At 42.2% G+C, this 12,016-nt stretch overlaps 1 pseudogene; it reads right to left on the minus strand.

Annotated features, from left to right (window-relative positions):
* Positions 1-688: 688 nt before the first annotated feature.
* Positions 689-11,711, minus strand: LOC128103883 (60S ribosomal protein L7-like; annotated as a pseudogene).
* Between the last annotated feature and the right edge of the window lie 305 nt (positions 11,712-12,016).

The raw sequence follows: 12,016 nt of genomic DNA on the forward strand, positions 1-12,016 counted from the left end.
GAAAACATAGCATTAAAAGGAAGATTACAGACAGTCGTTCAAAGCATTTTTCCTCTGCCCTGTAGGGCCCTTAGCTTGAAATGTGCAATTGAAGAGTTGACCTAAGAGGGGTATCTGATGAGGTTCACTCATAGAACTGCTGATGGCAAAGCACAGCTTCATTACAGCCCACCTCCACCGCTTACTGAAGACCCACAGTGCCCCCAAACATAGCTGGATGCTTTCCCCCATGAGAATTCCAGCCTCACTGTCCGTCTTTGCCAAGTGATAAATAGAGGACAAAAAGCATGTCATAGAAATTTCAAGGACAAGCCAACTAAGTGGAGGAGAGTTGGTTGTAAATATGAAGATCTGAGTGGTAAAGGAAGAGAAGTGAGCCAGGAGACCTCTCCCTGACAGCCTTCTCCTGGCAGCCAGCTCCTTTGTTCTCCTCAGGGAGAGGTTTACATTTTAGATGAAGGGTCTCATGCATGAGTCACTCACTACAATTCAGAGTCCGTGGGTTTCAAGTATTACTGCTTGACTCACCTTGGACTTCTCACCTGGATCTCCAGCCAGGAGTTGCATCCTACAATGAGGATGCTGTTTCTTGGTTGTTTTGTTTGTTTTGGGGGGTTTTGTTTTTCTGTTTGCAAAGCTATGACTGTTTGTTACCTGACCAGATTACAAAAATGCCATGGGCAACACCTTAGTTCTTCCATCTAATAAGCCCGTTTATTTGGTCTTCTCTGTTGCCAGCATCTCCACCTTTCTAGCAGGCCACAAGAATATACTATAGAGATTCAGCTGTGCATTAAAGCTACACTTTGACCAGCCAAGGGTCTATCAAAAGGTAAGCCATTTATTACGAATATTTGGTGCTATCCAGCTTTTAATATTTCAGCTGTCTTCTGCTATGAAATTCTTGCGTGCCCAAACATTCCCAGACCATTTGGCAAACAGCTCAGCTCCTCAGACCTGCTGAACTTCTAGGTAACTAACTTGCCCTGCTGGAGTCCGTACTTAAATAAGGTCAGTAGTCAAAGACAAGCTGGTGGAAGAATGTAGCTTTGTTTCTTGTGAAATGAAGCTCAGATCATCCCCTTACCTTGAGGCCTAGTGGCTCTCTAGAGCAATTGACTGAGAACAAAAGAAGTTTTTACATATCAAGGTGGAAGGCTGGTGGAGCACCATTCCTGAGAAGGCAGAGAACTACATGGCCAAGGGGAGAAGAAACAGGCATTTTCAGTAGAGCAGAGAGAACAGCATGACCAGGAAGAAGAGAAGAACACAGAGGTAGTGTAGATGGTAAGGCAGAACTCTTGAGCCAGAAGTAGAGAGCAAGTAGAGATGGAGGGAAAAGAAACAGAGGACAAAGATGAGGCTGGAAGCATAAGAGCTTAGTTGTTACCTGGACTTTGAGGGAACAGTAAAAGAGAGGACAAAGAGGAACTGAGTGTCAGGACAGAACTGAAGCTATGGAGACTGGATTTCATCCCAAAGAAATAAAGTAGATGGATAAAGAGCTTGGTGTATCTAGATTTATTCTTGTCCTGAATGCCTGATGGAGATGTAGCTGAATAGATGGAATTTTGTCTTAGAGGAATAAAGTTAACCGACATAAGAGCATAGTGTACATAGATTTTTTTTTTTCCCTCCGATATCCCACACTTGATGTAGTGAAATCCCAGACCCTGGGTAATCCATACACCTTTCACAAAATGAGTTGTCTTTCTCTCCATTCCACTCATGGAGAAGATAATGAGTGGGCCACAGGAACTCATTCGCTTCCTTGAAGCATTTTCCAACTGTATAGATCTCGTGAATTAGATCCTCCATGCAGATGATGCCGTACTTACCAAGAGATCGAGCAATCAAGGAATTATTGAAAGGACCAAGCAGATGCCATAACAGGCTGCTCAGTCTTCTCTCAGAGATCAGGCCTCAATTTCAGTTTCCTGAGACTTGAGCAAGCAGTTTCTGGGAGGGCCATGAACAAAAGACATAGTCCTTGCAGTAGCTCCCTTTCTGCACGTACTCTGACTGCTCAAAGTTCAGCCAGATGTTTACTCTCTGGGGCCCCTCACCAACTTAGAGTTATGTGCAGTACGTGCTTGGCCAGCCAACCCCCATGGTGGCTCAAGGACAAAGCCTGGGACTTGTGCCGGACTGGCCCCAAAGTAATAAATTGTAACCACCAACCAGTAAATTCAAAGGTTACATACCCTCACCCAATTAAAAGAGAACAGAGATAAAAATAAACCAATCTGAGTTGCACCCATGCAAAACTCCCCCCAACCCCCCTGAAGGGCTTGTGGATTTTGCCTTTAAAAAGCTAGCCACACAAAGAAAAAGCAAGTTCCTCCTGGCTTCACGGTTACTACGAGTGAGTGCTTTGGATCAAGCTTCCCTGCCCGCGGCTTGTAAACAAACAGAAATAAACTATGCTATTGCATTCTGTACCTAAGGTCTGTGGTGGAATCTTTGGGGTCACAATCTGGGCATAACATTATCTGTCAAGGCAATTCTCTTCTTATTTATTTTGCCATAGTCACATTTGTAGATGAGCTCATTTACTGACTTCAGGTGGGGGTATCTGTTGGTTACGCCTTGGCGCTGCCCCTCGTGGCTGGTCGCCGCTCGTGGCAGCCAAGCCGGCGGAGGAGCGTGCTGATTAAAAGAATCACAGCTGTGGTTACCTTTTTAGAGCTTTATTGGAGCAGAGGAGAGAGAGACAGAAAGACAGAGAGAGAGAGAGAAAGAGAGGGGGTGGAGAGGGGCCGACGGGGGAAGGAGCGGGAAGGAGAGGGGACAGACAGCCCACAGAGGTCCCACCTGCTTTTTAGGCTGGGAAGCCGGGGAAGGCTGATGACATAATTAAAGGACATAAATAAGGACCAAATCCTTACAGTATCCCCATGCAATGTATGGTTCCTGTTGGTTAAATGGCAGAGGAGAATGCTGATCGGAAGAATCACAGCCATGGTTACCTTTTTAGAGCTTTATTGGGAGGAGGGGAGGGAGAGAGGGAGAGAGAGAGGGAGAGAGAGGGAGAGAGAGAGGGGGAGAGAACAGAAGGAAGGAGTGGAAATGAAAGAGAGGGACGCACAGAGGGCCCACCCGCTTTTTAGGCTGGGACTCCATCGCAGGCTGGTGACGTAATTAAGGACAGAATCCTTACATCCCAGACTTTCCCTTATTATAAAAAAGCAGGTAGATGGGAATAGGGGTGTCGTTCCTCTCAAAAACTGCTTCCAGCTGACTTTTGGACGTCGGTTGGCTCTAGGGGGAATGGAGAAGGGGAGTTTTCCGAGGTAGACAGGCGTTGTGGGATGCTGTCTGTCATCCGTTTGCTCTGGAGATATGTATCTCTCTTGGCTGTGGCTGGGAACTTTCTGTTTGACAAGATGCTGGTGATACAGAAAAAAAGAACTTAGAGAGAGAAAAGAATCATTATTATTTTATGTTGACATTTATCTGAGGTAGATCCGGCCTGTCCCTATGGATTTTGAAACATGTTAAGCTTTATCAGAGACAGATTATTTTAAAGCACCTGTTTCCTTTATTAGTTTGGCATCCAGGAGACAGGTGATCAATTATTAAAAGCATCTCACAGTAATAGATGTTTATATTAAAGTCTTTTTATAGCGCCCAGACACTTTTGGGTCTGGGGGTGTAAATACCTTTTAGCTGTTACAGTTTCTTACTTGACGATCTCTGGACTCTGGTTTTGTGGTTGTCCTGTATCATTGGCTGAATGGTGAGTTAGAACAGGGAACTGGGAAGAGAAAATCTTGTGGTGCATGATAATTTATTTTTTTGGAATTAGGGACAAGGCAAAGATCAGGGCCCTGTCTGTATGCACATGAGAAACACAGGCAGTGGATCTGGAGTGAAGCAATGAGCTCTTATTTTAGGTGGAAATCTTTTTTCATTAACTCTGAAAGTGCAATTAAATCTGGTGAGGTGGTAAGGCTGTCCTCTGTACCCAACAATAAAGGAGAGGTGACATCCCCAAAACTCCCAGGACTGAGTCAGTGGCTCTTGTGTCCAGAAGGAAAGAAACGGATCACTTCCCTGCTGTGTTCTGGGTTCCCTGCCATGTCTGTAGCCAAGCGTAGGTCTGCTGGAGGTCTTAGCTTGATGTACCCATGCATCTTGGTGCCTGGGGGCAGTCAGCTGACTCTTTGTCTTTCTAGGCGGCACTTTTAACAAGGCTGTTGATGGCCTGGCAGGGCATTTGCTAGCCGTGGCCTTTTCCTCACTTAAAACAGGGACCCAACAGCTTTTGGGAGTCAGTGTGTGCCAGCACTTGGCAATTTTGTTTTCGGGCTTTTATCTCTTCCCTGGCACACCTTAAATGCCACAGATGACTCCTTTGCCTGTGGGGTCAGGAGCCTTGCTCTCCAGATGCTTAAGTTTTAGGTGGGGAAGTCTGGGGAACAAGAGACGGATTTTACTCCATGTCCTGAATTTTTTTTTTCTTGATGATTGGTGGCTTAAGGACAGTTTTTGGAAGATCTGCCAGTAGGCAGACTATAAACTGATCTTTTTGGAAGACTTGTCTGAGGGTATAAGCTGATTTTTTGGCTTAAGAGCCATCCTGACTACTGAAAACTTATTTGTATGGATCTTAGCTGCTACCAGACCCGTCTGTGCTTCTCAAGGCAGTTTGAGAATGAGCGGGTGGAGTTAAGGTGAGTTAGGGCTAGAGTTGTAGAAACCGCCCAAGCCTGCCCATTTGAGCCTGCCCACTCCCAGCGGAAGTCAGACAGAAAAGGTTGCACATGGCAGACGCAGAAGTGGGGAAGGAGAAGGGTTTAGAACTTTAGCAGAAAACCTGGAGATAAAGTAACTTTTTATTTGCCCGTTTGCTGGCAGAAGTTCCTGTGATGCTGTTATGTGGCCAGGTTTACGCTGTGCCCGCCAATGTAGGTGGCAAATGTATCCGCCCCTTTGTCCCATGGCTATAGCTGAGAGAAAAATAAAAAATTAAAATAACAAACCGGGATCAGACTACAATCTCGGGCATCCCCAAGAGTGGAGAGAAATCTATGAATCAGCTCAAGTCATGAGTCCTCTTCCTCAAGGGATCATGAGGGCTGCCACTGTACTGCAGTTGGTCCACCATTGAACCCTAGACACCATTTACCCCCTTGTCAGGAGCGAAAATGTGCCTGCCGTTGCCAGTATAGCCCGAGGACAACCCCCGGGGTGTCTGTCACTAAGAATATAGCTCAGACTACAGCCATGAGAATGGCAGACTCACTGTGGTGACGGCAGCGGTAGCTGTGTGGGGGTCCAGTGGAGGTGGCAAGGGACGCATGTGCGCGCGCACGGTCTCGCAGTCTCGCTGGATGGGGGAAGAGGCGGCAGGCAGCAGTGGTCACAGCAGGTCCTTGGTGTTCGGTGGTGTATCCAAGTCTAAACAACACCAATGTTGGTTAAACGGCACGCTGCTTGTGGTTGGACACTGCCTGAGGCTGCCATGCTAGTGGAGGAAAGTGCTGATTAGAAGAATCACAGCCATGGTTACCTTTTTAGAGCTTTATTGGGAGTGTGGGTGGAGAGAGAGGGAAAGAGAAGGAGAGAGTGAGAGAGGGAGAGAGAGGACACATGGAAGGAAGGAGCAGAAAGGAAAGAGAGGGACGCACAGAGGGCCCACCCGCTCTTTAGGCTGGGACTCTGTCACAGACTGATGATGTAATTAAGGACAGAATCCTTACAGTTTCACAATCTTTCAGCATGTTAATTGAAGCCTTGTTGAGCTTAACAAAGGTGCCATTGAAGATCTGCTGAATACAGAGAAGCTGTAACACCTTGTGGACCTTTGGGCTTACACCATTGATATCTCAGATTCTGATGACAAATGCCAACTTCTGTCCTTTCTTATTAAAGAGACACCAGTGTTCTCACAGGGACACCCTATGCTCAACGTGATCTCATTTCTGATTATAGCTGAGTCGTTCATTATACCTGCAAAGACCCTAATTCCAAGTAGAGTCACACTCCGAATTTAGAGTGGCCACTCTTCCAGTAATGGCAGGCAGGATGCTGTTCCCCTGCCTTACAATCCTAGAGCCTCTCAAGGCTCACAGTAGCAGTCAAGAGGGCTGCCTCTGGGTCTAGAATGGTAACATACGTGTTCTACTTTAAAGTTAATGGAATGTGTACCACAGTTCTCCCTGAGTCTCCTGAATCACAGCTTTTGATTTGCTTCTTTGAAAGGAAAGCTGCTGCTGTAACACACCTTATTTTTATCAATAAAACCTCAGGAAAATTAAGTCATAAAGGAAGATTTTTCAAATACACTATGAACTTGAATGCAAGCCACAAAGACTTCTAATAAGAATAAGGCCCAGGGCTTACAGCTTCTCCCATCATGAAGCTTTTCAGAAAAGGATGCCAGGCACAAACAGACCATTGGCCTGGATTGGGGTGTGGGAAGATGTAAACAGCAGTAGGCCTATTACTGGGAAAATCTCAAAAGCTTGAGTCAGGTTGATTTGTGTTTCACGTGACTGGGTGTTTCTGCAGTCGGTAATCAGAGAAACACCTTTTGTTTAGCTTAGCACAGTATGTCAAACCTACCTCTCATCAAACTGGGTGTGGAAGGATAAAATCCAGGTGGCCCATACCTGAAGATCCCCCATAACATAAAACTAAGGGCTTTGCTCTTGGAATGTGTCTGTCAGAGAAGGCCAAACACGTGCTTCAACATTAACAACAAGGTCATTTCTGCAGTGCTCCTCAGAGCCTCCATCCCGGAGCGGTTTTTCTTCCCTTTGTTCCTCGGAGCAGGGTGAGCCCTCTGTGTAAGGTGCTGCAGAAGAAAGAAATAATAAATGACACCAAAGATATCCCACTCTTTCTTAGCAATTTGATGGGCCTCTGTAAACTCCCATATAATCCTATGCAAAGAAATTTAGGGAAGGAAATAATGAGGTAGAGGTTAAGAAAAGCAATGCTTCTGTACACTCCTTTATTTTTTCCTCTTTTTCACAAAATTGCTAACCACTTTTTAATTTATAAAAAGCAGAATATGATTAGAACATATCAATGAACAGTTATGTGCACATACCAGGTGAAAATGGATTGAAATAAATAAGATAGAAATAGAAACCAATGACCAAGATTTACCAACCATATTTTATAACAGAATTGGTTTAAAAGAAAAAGACTGGGCATAGCACAAATTTCTAAACAGTCTTATTAACAAAACAAACCCAGGAGCCAGGTATCAGGGTAAATTCTGAAAGATCAGAGAAGAAGAACAAGCCACAGCTAACCTCACCTTGCCAACTTCTCAGCTGATCATGTTTCCTCAAACTGGAAGCCTCTGAGTCCTCATACCAGTGGATCTCAGCTGAACTGCTTAAAGCCTAAAAGCTTAAAAGCTTCTAGTTCCTGTTCCTCACACCTTGTATACCTTTCTGCTTCCTGCCATCACTTCCTGGGATTAAAAGCATGTGTCTTTCCCAAGCAAGACATTAGACCTCAAGTGCTGGGATTAAAGGTGTGTGTCACCATACCTGGCTATTTCCAGTGTGGCCTGGAACTCACAGAGATCTGGATGAAACTCTGCCCCCGGAATGTGAGAATTAAAGGCTTGTGCTACCACTGCCCGACCTCTAGGTTTATTTAATACAGTGGCTGTTCTGTTCTCTGACCCCAGGTAAGTTTATTGGTTTGGCCGGTAAGAGAAGCTGATACACAAGCATGAGGACTTGAGTTCAAATCCCAATATCCATGTAAAACTCCAGGTGAGGCCACATATCTGTGACGCTAGCACTGTGGACTCCAGGTTCCGTGAGAGGCACTGTCTCAAAAAATTATGGTGCAGCCATCCTCCTTCTTTGTCATCTGCATTTGTGCATGGGCACAGAAACACACACACACACACACACACACACACACACACACACACACACACACACCCCACACAGATATATATATATACCACACATATACAGAACACACTCATATACCACACTCACATAAACAAACATGAATATACACATACACACATTGTACACACACACACAAGTGTATATACACCACACATACAGAACACACTCATACACCACACTCACATAAACACACACACATACACACACACACGCACACAAGCGTATATACATCACACATACAGAACACTCTCAAACACCACAATCATATAAACACACACACATACACACATATACACACATACACACACACACACACACACACACACACACACACACATCCCATTTTCATTTAATTGAGATCTAGAATCTAGATTCTAGATAATTCCAGTTCTTGGGAAAGGAAAACCATCGTTTTCTTCTGGAACCTAACTTGCCTCACAGGTAGCCTCTGGAATGAAAGAGTTAGAAATGCCCAGGATACGGAACCTTGTGGATTATAGCTTAGAAAAAGCCAATACAAGTCCATTTCCCTTCAAAGCTGCTCTCCCTTACCTCCTGCATGCATGCTGAATCTCTTAATGTTTAAATATGCCATTCTCTGGACGCTCAGGAAACCTGAACCACCCTGAGCAATCAATAACAATCCTCCTGTTTACAACACACAAGCAATATTTTCTACCTTGGTTCTCAGTCACTCAATACAAGAGTTTTACAATTCTGTTGTGGTGTGCTCCTATAAAAAGAGAATTTTTATTTCTCTTTCAAATGTAAAAATTCCCCTCTGGAATATATTTCTCAACTTACGTTCTGATAATCCTGAATTATAAGAAAAAGGTGCACACAAGCCTGACAAAGAGAGGGCCGTGGGGAAACAACCAGAACTGTTGCTGTTGGGAGCTAAGAGTGTCCAACCTGCCATTGTTTCTTAATTACCAGTTACTGTGGCTATGACTTTGAAAGACCTGTGTAGAACACATACTGAGTCTAGACTGGCCAGTTGAACAACTAGAAACGAACAGCTTCAAGGTTGTAGCCCAATGGCAGAATGCCTGCTCAGCATGTGCAAGGCACTGGATTCCATCTCCCGAACACAGATAATAATGGCAATAATAGTAACAATAATAATGTCAACTAGCTGTGTAATTGTGTATGTATATGAAAATCTTCAGTTAATTTCTACAACTCTTTTCCAGAATATTGCCAAAGTAAAACAACAGATATGTGTGTAATCACTACCACAGTTAACATAAGTGTTCTATTATGCTTGATTCAGGCCTTTGTTTTCATTAAAGACTGAAAATACTATAGACCAAATTGGGCTCTTCTGTGAGCCTATTCCTCTCTCCTCATCCCCAGAACCGGTCACTTCACTTACATATTCGTTGAGCACACAGTATATATTTTTACATTTGTGATTATATTGGTTACCTTCCTGTTACTGTGATAAAATACCATGACCAAAACAACTTAGAGCAGAGTTGATTTTTATTATGGTTCCAAAGGCAGAGCCCAGAATGGTGGGAAGGCCTGACAATAGATAGCTGGAGCAGGGTGCTGGTTGATCACATTTTCCTGGTACACCAGAAGCAGAGAGAGAAAACTGGAAGTCAGTGGGACTATAAACACTCAGAATCTACTTTGAGCAAGGTTCCAGATCCTAGAGTTCCTATAACCTTCCCAAACTGAACCACAGCTGGGGACCAAGTGTTCAAATGCATATGCCAATGGGAGACATTGTTTATTCAAACAAGAGTTATCGGTCTGTACCTAAGAATAATATATAAACATTTTATTTAGTATATATATTAAGAAGGACTAGAGAGAGTAGGAGCAAATTAGAACAAAGTACAGGGATATATATATATATATGTGTGTGTATATATATATATATATACATATATATATATATACATGAAAATGTCATAATAAACTTTGCTGACCAAAAAGAAAAGGAAAAAGTAACTAAACAAGCAAATATGGTATTGTGGGTTTCTTTTACTTTACATACATTTTATTACATCCTATGTAATAATTTGCTTTTGTTGTTACTTGACCTGAGGTGTTTTGAAATGGATCCTCATATGTTCACAAGCTCTTTCAATTTAGTTGCAATATAATAACATGAACAATTTATTCTGTTTCTTTCTTGATGAACATTCAAAGTTTTGTTTTCTCCTATAAGCAATGATGTCATATGTACATTATGCACCCTAGAAATTTTCTAGAACCTTTATCCAGCAATGCAATTGCCAAGTCATGGCATAAACACATTTGTCACTTTTGTGGACATTGTTATGATGCTCTGGGTAGGGCTTACTTCCCTCTTCTGTGTCACTAATGCTTAAGAGTCGCTGCTTTTTCAAACTCTCCTCCACACTGGCTTTCCCAGACCTTTATAACCTGCCATTCTTATGGGGCTTAGAATAAAACCTCATTCTTTCCTTTTGTGAGTCTGGATTACTAATTAAATCATCATCTTCTTCGCATCTGTTGCTCCTCAGCTTCTCCTTCTATGGCTCCTAGTTCATGTATATTCCCTGTTTTTCTATCAAGTTGTTGTTTCTATTTGAGGTTTTAACTTCTAGGTATATTTCTAAGACTGGACATTATTGGCCTGTGGTGAGCTCTGTGCCTTTAACTCTGTGGTATGTTTCATGAGCAAAAGTTTTTCAACGTTACAATACATATCAAATTTTGCCTTTCTTCCTAATTCCCTGGAAAATTGTATTTGAGAAATCCTTCCTACCCTGTGATCTTAAATATATTCATTATATTTTATTCTAATTTGTCTAATGTTTAAGATACTGCCGTATAGTAAATGTTTTGATATGTATTTAGAAATTTATAAATCTTAGAACATTTATCAATTGTATTTCTTTCTTTATAACTTCTTTTTTAATGAGTTATCCATTTATTTTATGTGTAATTGTTATTGCCTGTGTGAGTATGTATGCACCATGTACATGCAGGTACCCCCAGAGGGCAGAGGATGTTGTATTCCCTGGAGTGGAGTCCCAGGGGGTGGTGTGTCAACTGATATGGGTGCTAAGAAAAGGTCCTCTGGAAGAACAACTCTTGACTGCCGAATGATCTTTCCAGTCTCTTTTAGTAACTTCTTATATTTTAGCAAATCCTTTCCTAGACAAGAAGGTGACACATGCCTATGGTCCTAGTGCTTGGACAACTAAAGCAGGGTCACAAGTTCAAGGACAGCCTGTGCTATGTAGTAAATTCCATTCCAGGTTAAGCTAGCCTCATCTTAGAAAAAAACACTTTCCTACTCACAGCCATAAACGTAATTATTATACTGAAGTCAGCACTTTGAATGTTTAGGATTTTAATGTATATTAACATATTTAATGTATTTAGAATGTTAATGAAGTTTTCTAAACTATACCAATTTATATGAATTCCATTTTAAATATTAAACTGATATTAAATGATATATTACATAGTAATGTGATTTGTATAAAAATATTTACATATCTAGGTGTCAATGCTTTAATGCATAGTAAGATAGTTTATATATGTTTAGGCTTTATAAATTCCTTTCATAATAATCCTTTCATTATAAATTCTATGGTCTTAATGTTTCACTAATTTGATCCCAATAATTTCCATGCTGTTTTATCTTCATCATGGAAGTCAAATGGCTCAAAAGCATTTGTTGAGATAACCCTGGACCTGTGGAGTTTTGGCTCTAGCTGGGGTGTTTATCTGTTCTTGTTTGTACTGAGACTGCAGGATTCATACCTGCTGCCAGCAGTTGACCTCCAGAACAGTATCCAGCTGCAGCACAGCTGCTTCTCCTGGAGGTTTCATTAGCTGTCCTGGCCTGCTTCTCTGAACATTCTCATCTCATCTTGATTTGCAAAATGATAGAAATTATCACTGAATTTTATTAATGGCAGTTTTTCTACAACTGTAGGAAGTTATTGGGTTTCTTTTTCCCTTTAATCTGTAAATCTGTAAATGTGGTGGGTTATATTAATCATTTTTGTGACTGTGAACAAATCTACCAATCCAAGAATAAATCCTATTTCACGTTTTGTTTTGTTTTGTTTTCTGTTTTTCAAGACAGATTTCACTGTGTAGCTCTCACTGTCCTAGAACTCCCTTTGTAGACC

Source organism: Peromyscus californicus, unplaced genomic scaffold (assembly GCF_007827085.1).
Source record: "Peromyscus californicus insignis strain IS unplaced genomic scaffold, ASM782708v3 Scaffold_8__1_contigs__length_139910024, whole genome shotgun sequence".
Classification (NCBI taxonomy): Eukaryota; Metazoa; Chordata; class Mammalia; order Rodentia; family Cricetidae; genus Peromyscus; species Peromyscus californicus.